This window comes from Cricetulus griseus, chromosome 5 (genome assembly GCF_003668045.3).
Source record: "Cricetulus griseus strain 17A/GY chromosome 5, alternate assembly CriGri-PICRH-1.0, whole genome shotgun sequence".
NCBI lineage: Eukaryota > Metazoa > Chordata > Mammalia > Rodentia > Cricetidae > Cricetulus > Cricetulus griseus.
In genome coordinates, this window is record NC_048598.1 from 50,692,341 (window position 1) to 50,706,515 (window position 14,175).

Consider the following 14,175-nt stretch of genomic DNA (forward strand, 5'->3'; position numbering starts at 1 on the left):
CAACTTTCGCAAGCGTCCTGAAAGGCATTCCCAGTGCTGGGACGTTAAAGTCAAGGTTGGCTTAGCCAGACTCGAGGAAAACTCTCGTTTCCTTGCACGGACACGGTGTAGAGGCAGCTTAAATCAGTAGGTAAAAGAGAATGGGATTAAAACACGGTGATGTGGAGGCAGGGGCCCAGGCCATAAGCCAGGCACACCCCAGTTCTCTGGAAAGCGGCGGCGTGGGTCCGGAGCAGGGTGCGGGCGCGGGGAGGGGCCTGCGGCGGCCCGCCCTCTCCTCGGGGATGCCGGGATGTTTACCCTCCTGACAGCCGCGGCCGCGGGAGGAGGAGCGGAGCCGGGAGGATGGGCCGCCGCTAGGCTCGCAGTGGTGAGCGCCGGCCGAGCGGGGTGGGAGCCGGTGCCTGCAGCGGCGCGGGCAGAGGCGATCGGTCCGGGGTCCCGCAGCCCGCAGCCCTGCAGCCCGCGTGGACCGAGCTGTCCCGCTGTCCCGGTGAGTCTGCACGGCCCGGCCGGGTGGGGCCGGTGCTGGGAGCGGGCGGGCCGCGTGGAGCCTCCGGCTCGGGTGCCTCGGAGGTCGGGCTGGGCCGTCTGCAGCTGGTGGAGGGCGGTGCAGGCCGCTGGCGGCGGGAGATCGGCTCCCAGGCTCCGCGACCCCGGGGGAAGCTCCGCTGCGGTGGTGGCGGCGGCAACAGGTCTCCGAGCTGGGACAGGAGGAACTCCAGCTAAGACCCGCCTCCGGGCCGATCTCATTGGTCACCGTGGCTATTTACCGCTCGCGGATTGGCTCAACCGATTCGGCTGCAGCCTAGTTTAGAAAAGTGAAGTTCACCGACCTGGGAGTCAGGGTGGCGGGGCAGCAGGGTCGGGAACCGATCGGGACCGATCCCGGGCTGGGATGCAGCAAAGGATGAGCTGAGTCACAAAGTGGGCCTAGTGAAGTTAGAGGGCAGTGGAGGATGCTGCCGAGCAATGCCGGCTGCAGCCGCCTGCCTGGTGCTGGAGGCCTTGGAAGACCCACAGCGGATGCTTTTACGGACTCACATATTGTACTCACATTGCCTTTGCCCTAGCTACATGCTAAGAACATATTTATTTTAGAGCAAGATATATGTATTTACAATTCTGGTGACGGAACTGAATATAGAAAAAGCAGTATAGAGATGAAATGGCTTTTTTTTTTCTCTTTGAGGTTACTAATATTAAAGGTTGTAATTTAAAAAGAGACCCGTAGTTTGTGGAGTGTTGTTAAGACCCACTCTTTAGTTTCTCCTGCAAGGAATCTGCAGTTCCCAACAGGCATGTTACCTGCAGCCGTTCACGATGATGATTTTTAATAGGTTGCTTTACAGAATTATATTCAGAATATGTGTATAATGACTCTGTTGTCTTCTGGACGACGGGATGTTCGCATGACCCAAGAGAGCCTTAGTACTCACATAAAAAATGTATAATCTGTTTGGGACAACCGGACAAACTCAGAAAATAGTGAATAAAAATAGTTAAGCCTGCAGTGCTTTGTCGAATTTTTGCTGGTATTCATGACTGCAGTATTTCGTGACGGCCAGTGCACTTGATTTAATTAGCATGCAACCTAAGTAGTTATTTTATCTTCACAGCTCTCTTCTACACTTTGAGGGATCCGATCCATAATTTGATCTTACATCCCAAACCAAACCGTTGCATTCACTGATGTTGGAGGTTTGGAAAAACTTTACTTCTTAGAGGGGCTGTAAAGTGTATGGGAGCGGGGGGGCGAGTGAAGGGCTTGTGGAGAAAGAGGAGAAGGGACTCTGGGATGGAGTGGAGGGGAATCGGGGACCCAGTGAGCCTGCAGTCCTCAGATTCCGCTCTAAGGTGGGAGACCCCGCCCTTTAGAGCACTGACAGCCATCGCAGCCAATGGACGGGGAGGACACCCGGCCGTAACCCAGGAGGGCGGGTACTTCCTACCGCTGCCCTGGACTGGAAGAAGAAGGCCAAGTTTCTCAGAGGATGTGGGCCTGTGGAAAGAAGGGCCGATGCTCACAGTCTTGTGAAATCAGCGCATAAAAATAGAGGGAGGGGGCTCTTGTTTCCTTTTCGCCCTTTGTTAACTTTCAAGATTCGGGTTCAGTTTGAAGTCACCGCTTCCACCGAAACCAAAGTAGATAAAAAACGAACCTGGTCAGCAAATTAAATATAGTCTGTGACTGATTGGGGCTTTACCCCGAGATCGTCTGAAACTGAAAACCAAGAACTGCCAGAAGAAACCTTGGTAGACACTTTCATGGCAGTTTGGCAGTCTTACTATGGTTAAGACAGTCCTGAGTTTAAAAAAGTCAAACAGACAAATAGACCTATTTTGTAAACTACTACTGAAGTGTGTTTATCTGGATAATACCTGTCTCACACCACTCCTTTCCCACAGACACGTTTTCTTGGCTGGACTCTTAGATGATTTCTCTCCAGTAGTAAAACAGAAGGAACCCCCCCCCCCCCCCCCATGAAGGCTGCACACTAGTGGAGTAGGGGAGCAGAGGCCGCATGGCTGGCATGCCCTTCCTTACTAAATTAAAAACCAGCATTGCAGTTTAAAATAAGCCGAAGTGCAGAGCAGTTCCACTCTGTAAATAAGTACTGCCAGCACTCTTCTCCCCCTTCCGGCCTTCTGGTGATTGTAGTTGATACCTTTCAGCCCTGCCTTACTACAAACATTAAGTAGTCAGCATTTGCTTAAATAATAATAATAATAATAATAATAATAATAATAATAATAATAACAATATCAGTTTTTTTTTAAAAAACAGATTTTGTTATTGTAAGAATGTGCAGGGTAGATGTTCCCAGTTTCAGCCAAGTATCTTTTCAAATATTTGAGTAGTGTGTAGATAGATAACTTCATAATCTAAACTGCAGTGTAGTAGCAAACTTACTGTCGTTCTGAAGACGTAAGAATGACATGAGTGGTTACTATTTACTTTGAATGGATTTATCTGCATTTCTATAAATACAGAAACATTTTCTAACAAGCATTTACTGATACTTTTAGACTTGTTTCAGTTTAATTCTTCATCTTGGATTTTTTTTTCATGGAGATTATAGGTGAAATAGAATTTGGTTATATAATTATAACCAAACCTATGCATTTGTAGAATATAATGGAAACTGACACTTTAATTTTTTCCCGCTTGACATAGGGTCTCACTCTGTAGCCTTTGCTGGCCTGGAACTTACTATGTATGTATCCAGCCCAGCATGATTTGCAACTCACTGCATATTCCTACCTCTCTTCCCAGGGGCTGAGATTATAGGCATGAGTTACCTTTCTTGGTTTAGAATTTTAAAACTTAGACAACCTGTAAGCTGTAAAACTTCTAAACTATTTTTTTGGTCATCTGTCAATCAATAGTTGGATTATCTCTGTGCTGTTGCATATTTCTCAAAATATTTTTTTCCTTCTGAAGAAAACAACTCATGGATTTTGGGTGAGGGGTGAGGATGAGGGCAGATCCTCAGGAGCACTCTTTACTCTGAACAGGATAAATGATTTTTTTATCTTTTATTAAAAACCACATTATCGTATCATGTATATGCCCTAATAGGATGAGCTGTACCGGAGTTAATAATTATCTACAGTATTATGCAGACAGTGTACAAATGAGAAAAATGTACTGGTTTATAAAGATTTACAGATGTATGTTTTCTATGATTTAGCAGAAATAGTCCTTTTTGTACATTACCACAACTTTTATGTGGACAGTAGTTAGGGCTACTTTTAAACTCCAGCAGCTTTTGTACAGACAGACTCCAAACAGTCTGATAATAACTATTTTTGGCTTTGTGGGCTGTATTGTCTGCTGGAGCTCCTGCCTTTACAACCACAGACAATACCCATATATGTGGTTTTAGCTGTGCTCCAATAAAACTTTATTTATATAGAAGATAACATCAAAGGCCTACCCATGAATTCTAGGCCGTTGAGTTTCCAACAACAGTGCTCTGTAAACGTTTTTTATTCTTTGAGCCTGTGTGAAAATTCTAATGCATTCTCTAGAATAATGGCCACTGTGCATTCCCAAATTTTGCTTGTTGGCATTCATAAACACGAACCACTTAGGCTAGTGTCCTGCAGTGAAGGATAAGGGCAGTGGGGTAAAAGTATTTACTGGGCTAGAACAGATGTTAGAAACAATTTAATATAAAAAATAGTCTGTAAGAAGAGACAGAGATGCAGGGGCCAAATACTCAGAAAGAGAAGCCCAGAGAGGGAATGGGAGTTCTGTCTCTACAGTTAGGTTTGGACGGCCTTTGTTTCTGAGGGACCCCAGGCCCATCCTGTGATGTGGCAAGAGTGTGTGAGTGTGTGCTGTTTCCTGCTTCTTCCTTAGGAAGCTAAGGTGGGATCCTATGCCAGTCATTTATCTACTTTTTAACTAGTAATACTCCTAACATGGGTGAATTTTGATGTATTTAATCAATTAGTTTTTATTTTGGCCTACCTGTATGACTGTTACCATTAGAGGGAATTTTGGGCATATGTAATTTAATACGTCTTTTTTTTTTATTTTCCTCCTCTTTTTTAAAGGAAAATGGAAAAATTGAGAATAGTGCCACATGTCTGTAACCCCTGACAGGGTAAACTGAGGCAGAGTGTTGGGACTTCTAGTACAGTTTGAACTACATAATATCTCAAACAGCAACTACATCCCCCACAACAGAAAACAAAACAATGCCCCCCCCCAAAAAAAAAGAAAAGAAAAGTAGACCTAGTCTTCCTAGTAAAAAAGGAAAACAATAACCATCAGTACAGGGCCTGTTGTCAAGGAGCGTGTGGCCACTGGAGAAGTCAGGCCTCCTCCTGCTCAGAGAATGAATTTCAGGCTGGCTGGGGTGCAGCTCCAGAGAAGCAGTGGAATGCAGAGGAAAATGAAACACCTTACAAACCACACAGTAGAACTTCTTCATCCTAGCCAGGAGTGGACCTCAGTTGTGTGGGGATTTTTGACTCTGTAAACCCTCAGGGAGGCCATGTGGAAACTGGGACATTTCAGAGCTTATGGCTAGTTGCCTTCAGCTACAGGCAACATCTTTACCTGATCTTTCCTTTGCTGTGTTTACCACGATGTGAGGAATCCAGGCACAACACCCCAGGTTTGTTTCCCTTTCTGTCACCCTTGTTGGGTAATTTGAGTTTGTTCAGACTATGGTGTTTCCAGCTCACATCAGCTTGCTTTGAATAGTAAATGAGCACAGCTTTGTAAGCGCAGAGTAGCAGGTTCAGTGAGCAGCGGTTTCATTTCCTCCTTTTCTCTATTCATGGAACTTTCAGGGGAGGGCAACAGTGGACAGATACTTCTGATGACAGGTTCTGTCATCCACTCTGTGTTGGCCTGGCCTTGCCTGAAAAGGGTGCCTCACTGTTTAGCACTGACAGCTTTCTCTGCTTGAATTCTTCTTTCCCTTTGCCCTGAGATGTCTATATTTATAATTTAATGTTTTGCACATTTGAGATAGCATTTTAATGATCTTTTTTATTAGTGGAGCTGCAATATGGAGGAAGCTGCTACTCTGAGTGCCTCAGAACCATACCATAGCCATTTTTACCACAGAAGTGAAATCACCGAGGTCGGGGACATCACACCATAAGAGTTTTTTTGTTTGTTTGTTTGTTTTTCGAGACAGGATTTCTCTGTGTAGCTTTGGAGCCTATCCTGGCTCTGGAGACCAGGCTGGCCTCCAACTCACAGAGATCTACCTGCTTCTGCCTCCCGAGTTCTGGGATTAAAGGTGAGCGCCACCAACGCCCGGCCACCATGAGAGTTTCTTAGGGCTGCTATAACATACTACCAGCTGGCATTATGAAATAAACTGGGTTGATTCTGTTCCAATTCTGAAGGATGGAAGTTAGAGATTCAGTTTCTCTTTGAAGGCTGGGGAAAGTGTATGCTGTGCCTATTTCTTCTTCTTCTTCTTCTTCTTCTTCTTCTTCTTCTTCTTCTTCTTCTTCTTCTTCTTCTTCTTCTCCTCCTCCTCCTCCTCCTCCTCCTCTCCTCCTCCCTCTTCCTCCTCCTCCTCTTCCTCTTCCTCCTCCTCCTCATCCTCCTCGTCCTCCTCGTCCTCTTCGTCGTCCTCCTCCTCCTCCTCCTCTTCGTCTTCTTCTTCTTCTTCTTCTTCTTCTTCTTCTTCTTCTTCTTCTTCTTCTTCTTCTTCTTCTTCTTCTTCTTCTTCTTCTTCTTTCCAGTATTGGTGGCAGACTTTGTCTTTACTTGGTTAATAAATATATCACTCTAATTTCTCTCTGTCATGTGGCAATTTTGATATATGTCTGTATCTGTCATTTAAGGGTATCTTAATGGCCCCATCTTCACCTCTAATCACTTTTTTTTTTTTTTAACTTGAGAGGATTATTTTGGCTCACAGGTACAGAGGGTACAGCCCTTTATGTCAGAGGAGTCATTCATGGTGGTGGCAGAGACTTGACTATGGTGGCAGGAGTGTGTGATATAGCTTATTCATAGCTAAGTGGTGCAGGAGACAGATGAGGGCCCAGGAGCAGGGCCAGGCTTCAACTCTCAAGGTACTCTTCCTCCCCAAGTGATATATGTCTACTAGTTAGACTCCATGTCACAAGGATCCACTGTCTCCCAATTGGATGAGTTTGTGGTGAACATTTCACATTCAAGCTGTCATATTCTGCTCTGATATCCATAGGTTCGTGGCTACCTCACAATTCAAAATGTATTCAGTCTAACTTAGTCATACCAGTTCCAACATTACTTAAAAGCCCAATTTTTTAGCTATGAACTCCTGTAAGACAAAAAATCTCAGTCATATACTTTCAATATACAGTAGCACAAAGTAAACATCATTCAAAATGGATGGAACACAGCAAGGAAAGACTCTAGAGAAACCTAGAGAACAAACAACAAATTCTATAGCTCCTTATCAGGAACCTGGGCCCCTTGGTGGCGTCTTCTCAGCACTCATGGGCTTAGATAGACTCACTTGTCTCTCTCGGCCATTTGTAATACTTGTGATTTATCTGGGGTTGAATCGACATGGTGCCCGCAGCTTTCCTCTGTAGACATTGTTATGTTCCTGGCATTTTCAACATTCTGGGGTCTCCATTGTGAGTGAGACTTCACTTTTATAACTTTATACTTTGTCCTTTCTGGGTCTCTTCAGGGGACCTAACCCTGTACCTCTAATTCTTGCACTTAAAATTCAGTGACAATATCTTTATCTATACTCTTCATTAGAGCCTTTGCTGTATGAAGGATTTTGAAATTTGTCATGTTTTTGTCCATAATGGCAGATTTGAAGCCTGTGGAAGGGCTGTATCTTAGAGATAAAGAGGGGCATTGTTTTATACGTTTATAACAGGAATAGTATTCCACTGAAACAGTAAAATGAATGTTCCAGAACCAAGCTTCTATTTCCCATTATTATCTTATAGTTTCCCCGAGGGGACTCCAAGTGTCTAACATACTAAATCATGTGTTTTCAGAAGTAGTAGGAAGCTGGCAAAGTCTTGATTAGACTCTCATTGAGTGTGGGAATCAATGAAAACTCAGAGATGCAGGCTCACTCATCTATGGCTCCCTGGACCCCGTGCCCCTGGATAGACAACTTAGGCATTTGTATGTTCTTTGTTTTCTAAGCCTGTAAGTTTCACAGGCTTCTGTCAATATGTGCTGTGTGCTTCTCACTTCTCTCAAATCACCAAATGTGTTGTGATTTGTTGGTGCCTCTTGTTTGCTCAGTTAAAGATTTGCTGATAGACAGGAAACACTGTCCCTTTTCCATCAGCCATGTTAAAATCTTGAACACTTTATTCAGTCAGCAGATAACTGCATGCTGAAGTGTGACTTTGTAAAGTATTTCTGTTGCAGCCAGAGAAACAATAAGGGTTGATTTTTGTCTTTACTTTGAAATAGGTTTAAAGGAGAAGAGATGGCCAGGATACAAGCTTGTCCTAGGGAGGAGTCCTTACTTACACTAGTAGGTAGGACAGGAAAAGTTAGTGTTCCACGTAGTCACAGGTTTCTCTCATGAACACATGGATCAGATACCTTTATTAGTAAACTTTAGCATATATTTAGTATATTGAAAGTTCACTATATCCACTGATATTTTCACCTTCCAATGTCTTCTTTTCTTATGTGATTCAGACAACAAATGGTGCCTCAGTTTCCTTTACCTCTTTAGTAGTGATTTGCTCTTAGAAATCGAGTTGGGTTTATTCGTTGTATGTGCTCCATGTGTGTTAACAGTTCTTGTCAAGCAGAAATGGATCAGATCAACACTGAGGTACTTCATGATTCCCTTCAAATAGTTATATCCACTCACACATCTAAAATAATTTATACATTAAAAAACTTGTATGGCTTTTCAAAATAGTTTTCTGAAGCTTTGGTCCTCAGAGTGCCTGCGTAAGAAATTCTGATTTGATGATCATGAGCTTTGGTATCGGAAGGGTCAGTCAGTGTTGGAAATTTGTGTTGTCAATATACCATGCAGGTGACTCTCAATCAGAGATCCTTCAGGCCACCCCAGAAAGTGCTCTGTTGTAGCATCCTATTGTAGGTTTCTAGCAGCATATACAGTATCTCGGTGTAGCTTACTTCTAGCAACCAGCCTCCCCTAGCATATGTAAACAACATCTTATCTCAAAACATGGATATGTGTTTTGAGATCAGTGTTAGAAACTAACTATAATTACTAACTCAGGAAGATGAATATTTTCTAAATAACCAATGAGCGAAGCAGAGAAACTTTCCATTTCAGATAAGCTTTTGTCGAATCCTAATCCCTCGCTAGTGTGCAGCTGATGCTGTGTGTTTCTCTGCCTTCTTTTTGGCATTGTTCCAGTGGTGGAGCTCAGTGTAAAAACTTACTATTTCCCTTGTTCCCGGGTTGCCTTGTTCTTTTTTTTTGTTTTCTTTTCTTCGTAAGAGCAGACTTCCTTTATTTTGCCATGTAGAGCTTTTTGCCTCTAGTTCCCAAGGCTGGAGACCTACTTGCCTATCTCATGACAAAGGGTTTTCCATCTTGAATGTCTGGCCATACTGGAAAACGTTCCAGAACATTAGGATGAGTAGCTCACTCCTTCCCCCCTTTTTCCATGACCGCTTTATTTCCACTTGGTGCTCTGATAACATGTGACTGGTACTTGAGTTCCTTCAGACTTCCCTCCCTGTCTGCAGACGTGAGACTTTGCATACAAATGATTCTTTGTCTATGAATGCCTGTTTGGCCATTTGAAAGCTGCTGCCAGTGATTTCTATTTTAAATGTATACTTTATGACTGTCTTCCCATCCCCTTTCGCTGATGCCCTATCAGAAGTCCAGGTTCATTTTTATATCTTTTCAAACGCCAAATGGGGGGTTTGACAATACAAGCTAACTGAATAGTCATGGAGCTCAGTTCTGTGTCTAGCCTTGGGGAGAACATTGGTGGAATGGGTAAAAACTCCGGTGTGCATGAAGAGGCTGAGGTAAACAATGCGGTACAGTACAGAATGCCAGCACTTCTGTTCGCTGGCCCGTGGTATTTCACTGCTCAAGGCCTCATTTTAGAGCTCTCCATGAGGTCAGTGACCATGCTCAAGGGGCTAGAAGTTCTACGTTTTCTTTCTTTTTATTTTTTCTGGTTTTTCGAGACAGAGTTTCTCTGTGTAGCTTTGGAGCCTATCCTGGCACTTGCTCTAGAGACCAGGCTGGCCTCGAACTCACAGAGATCCACCTGCCTCTGCCTCCCGAGTGCTGGGATTAAAGCGTGCGCCACCAACGCCCTGCTAAGTTCTACATTTTCTATATTCAGAACTGTGCAGGGTGTTTCTGCATTCACATTTTGAGAATGTCCAAAAGATGAGAGCCAGTTGGATGCTGAGTTTGCTGCTAAAGTCAGTTTCAGATCAGGCTGAACTCTTCCAAAGCCCTATTTGCCAGGGACAGACCATGTGAGCTTTGGAGCCTCCCAGCCTCTTTCAGATGGTTCTGTAACAACATTGCCTTTGTTTCTTATTTTCCTCCTTTTCGTCTTTATTCTCCCATTGCCAGAGAAATTTAGAGCTTGTTGATGTGTAACTGAAAGTGAACTGAACTGATGACATTTAAGGATAGGATCATAACAGAAGGGAGAAAGACAATCCCAGTCAGCAGTGGCATTTCGGAAGTATGGGTACAGAAATAGAACCATTGGTGTAAACTAGGAAGGATTAAAAAAAAAAAGAGAAACCGTTAAAAGGGAGAATACGATGCATAAAATATGAAAAAGGAAGATAGGTAAGTAACTCTCCTGCTGCCCAGTCTCAGATTATTGTGAACTATTATAAAATTGTAGGCATGAGTGTTAGTTCTAGCTGGCTAGCATTCCTATAGTTTGGAGATAATGGTGGCAAACAAAACATTTAGATTTACATGCGCTTGATTATTAATAATAGATATGAAAGCTGCTAGGTAATGCCTGCTTTTGTTGATTGTTTATGGAAGGATGGAAGATTAGTTAACCTGTGGTCAAAAGAGCTTGCTCCTGCTCTACCCAGAGGTGCCAAGCTTCTTTGCCAGCTCTCTTGATGAGACTTTGCTTGGGGTCCCCACTGTTGTATCTAGCGTACACATTGAATCTGTAGGATTATGCTCCCAATTGAAGCAAATTCCCAGGATTCTACTTTTTATACTTCAGCTTTATGTCTAGAATATGAGAGTAAATTAACCACTAGCATTGTATAGTATTGCCTGGCTCACCTGTTTTCAACAGGTGTCTGATTCTACCTACACTAACCTATCTTGTTAGATTTATTTCTATACTTGCTTGTTTGAATCATACCAGACAACTTAAACTTTCTTGGATGAATTGACTTATCCTTTTCCTCCCTGTTGCTTGGTCTTTATGCTCTCTCACTGTTTTTAATGCTACTTGCCACACCTCAGCTACTCTATCTCTGTTATCAAAGTCATCTTCATCTTTAAAAGCCCTACCACATATTATACAGACAATTACAAAGGAGCTTGTGTTTCTCTGCCTCTCAGCCTCCACAGCTTTCTCTCTCATTGTTGATAAGCTCGTCCCCCGTGTGTTCCTGGAATAATCGGTTTCTGGAAGGTGTGAATCATGTCCTGTACATATTTGTGTTTCCTACAGGGCCCAGTGCCATTCTTGTCAGAACTGGCCAGATGCCTGCTTCCCAGAGACTGGAAGGAGCAGGGGGTTTGGACAAGTTCTAGCAGTGAGAGACCAAATGTCCAGAACACTTGAGTGACTGGTTTCAGGGAAGGCTAGGGGTGGAGGCCAGACACATGCTTCTGCAAGGCTCATGCTTCTGCAAGGCTCGAAGCACAGCAAGTGGGGAAGGAGGGTGTGCTCTGGAAAACAGGTGAGGATCTGATCTGGGAGCACTCCCTGTCAGGGCATTCAGGGACCTTGACAGGAGACATGGGCTTTGTATATGAGTTCTAAAATATCTCTAGTGGCACCCATGAGACAGGAACTCGGATTAGGTATATCAGACTTGGATTTGCTATGAAGAAGGGTGTGGAATCAAAAAAGACACTAGCTGGTTTGGTGATTAGACACACTGGAGGCTTGATTGTGAGCAAGATGGGTTAGAGTGAGTACGTGCCTGCCATTTGGCCATAGGCTAAAACAGGACTGCAAGGCAGAGTTATTTGACTTGAAGCTGATTTATTAAACATGTTAAGAATAAAGGAAAAGCTCTTTCTGTGTGTAGAGGAAGATGGTGTGTTCCAGGTCCTTTTCATCTGATCTCATTTAAAAGGACAGTTTTACTAAAGGTAAATCAGTCTTCATGGAAGCTAGGGACAAGTAAATGTTAACTTGTTGACTGCCTTCAGTATATTATATAAGGTAAGATACTTTCTTTTATGCACCTGAAAATGTCATTTCTAGCCTTAATAAATCTTTGTTTTTCAACTGTATTAGTCTATGCCATCTTTTCAACACTTTATTAATCTATAGTCAGAATAATGGATTTCTGGAGGTTCAGAAAGCACAGATGATAATTTAATTGGATATCAATTATGTAATTCCATTTTGACTGTCTGAAAAGATCTTCAACAGACCCCCTGGCAGGTTACCCAATCCCAGGTATTAGGCCCTAAACGTATAAATACATGAGCAACATCATTAATGGACTCAGCAGGCTGTATGTGTGTGTGTGTGTGGGGGGGTATAACAATAATAAAAGTAAAGGTTATGAATTTGAGAGGGTCGGGGAGACACAGACTAGTTGGAAGAGTGGAAATGATGTAAATACAGTACTAGTGTTTGGAATTGTAAAAAAAAAATTAAAATAATATTAAAGTTAAACAGCATTCAACTACAACAAGATTTTCAAGTTTTGGTCTGATTCCTTTCAACTCTTTAATGTAACAGCCTAGACCACTTTCATCTGAAGCACACTATGTTTGTTCTTAATATTACTTTAAAATTTCAATGCTTACTGCAATGTCTTCATACAATCGGGGTTTCGCAAAACAAATTTCTGGAGAAAATGCCTTTTACATCTGTATCCTTGTGTGTGTTAAAGGCATGCACTCAAGTTTGGCGTTGTTTTCTGCTTTTTTTGCTCAGAACAAGAGGACAATTGCAAGGTGTAGCAGGTTAGGATTAAAATGATTGGTAGAGCATGCTGAGGAGGCTGGTTTATCAGCCCTCAAGTAAACTTTGTATCATTTAATCAAAGAATGGTTCAGTTCTGAGGTATAAAGAGTGATATGAGAACAATGAATTTATTTTCTCAGAAAATAAACTTTAAAAGTTACTGCATGGCCATGACTTTCTTCATAAACACATTAACAGCTCTTGGCATGAGGCCAGAGAGATGCTCAAAGGTTCAGAGCTCTTTTACAGGACTGGATTTGGGTCATAAGATTCACAACTGCCTGTAACTTTTGCTCTAGGGGATCTGATGCCCTCTTCTGGTCTCTGAGGAAAGCGCACACACACACACACACACACACACACACACACACACACACACACACACACACCCTCCCTAATTTAAAGATAATTTTGGAAATGTTACTATTAAAAGCCTAGTTTGTGGAATCAGGACTCTTGTATTTCTTAGAACTTAGCTGTATTCACCACCTGAACACCAACACCCTGCATTTTCTTCTTTAATCTGTTTTGCTTTGGGGTTAGGCTTAAATTTTTAAAAAAGAACACACAAAAAGTTATAATTATCATACCTTTCTTTTTCTGATGTTTGTGTGTTGTGAGATAGACAAAGAACACTTGAAGTTTGGTAGAAGAAAAGTAACAAACTAGCCTTTTGTTTGGTTCAATTTTGATTATGTCCTACTAACCTAATTATTCATTAAATAGACTGTTGCTGTGACTCAGGTCCTAAGAATGCAGTCGGGCCTGGGCCAGGGTTAATGAACATGTTTGCTGGAGAGAGACAGCAGCCTAGAGTTCTAGCTTTTCTTCTTAGCCAGGTCCTGTTTCTTCATCTAGATTTTAGGAGCATCCAATGAATTGATGAGAAAGATTTTACAACTACTTTGGGCACTATGGTAACCTGTAGAATGTAGGAAAAAAGAATTGTGGAAGATCAGAAGGAAAAGAAAGAATGTTAAATTAATAATTATGGGCAGTTAAGCATTTTACAAGCATAAAGTGTAACATTTGTTAATTCAGAAATGTTATTGTTTCGTTTTTATTTTATTTAGATAGATGTTTTCTGCCTTTTTGATGATTTTTCTATTAGTGAGTGCTTGTTACAGACGAAAGGCTATTGGAAACAAATGGCCTTACAATGAATAATTTGTATGAATCCAAGTATTTCTTAATTGTTTGCCTTTATTTCAAAGGCCTTGTCAACTTTGTTGTGAGAGAAGTCACTACTATGCATTATTTAGTACAATAAATTCAGCAGAACATTTTTAATAGTCAGATTTGAAGATGGATCCAAGTAATTCATTATGCTTTTTTTTTTTTTTTTCTGTCAACTTGACATAAGGTCATCTGGGAAGAGACCTTCAATTGAGAACATGCCTCCATCAGATTGCCCTTTGTCAATTTGTCTCTAGGGATGTTCTTAATTAACGATTGATGTTGGAGGGCCCAGCCCACTATGGGCGGGGCTACCTTAGGCAAGTGGTCCTGGGTTGCATAAGAAAGGTAGCTGAGGAAGCAGGGGTCTGGTGGGCTCACTTCAGTTCCTGG

General features: G+C 42.5%; 1 protein-coding gene across 3 annotated transcripts in view; it reads left to right on the forward strand.

Moving 5' to 3' along the window:
* Positions 1–360: 360 nt before the first annotated feature.
* The window catches only part of Nek7 (NIMA related kinase 7), a 136,664-nt gene continuing 122,849 nt past the window's right edge, over positions 361–14,175 (forward strand). For all 3 annotated transcript variants that reach the window (XM_027417457.2, XM_027417458.2, XM_035445679.1), the window contains exon 1: positions 361–493. The gene's annotated coding sequence lies outside the window, so the exon portion shown is untranslated. The remainder of the gene's footprint in view (positions 494–14,175) is intronic.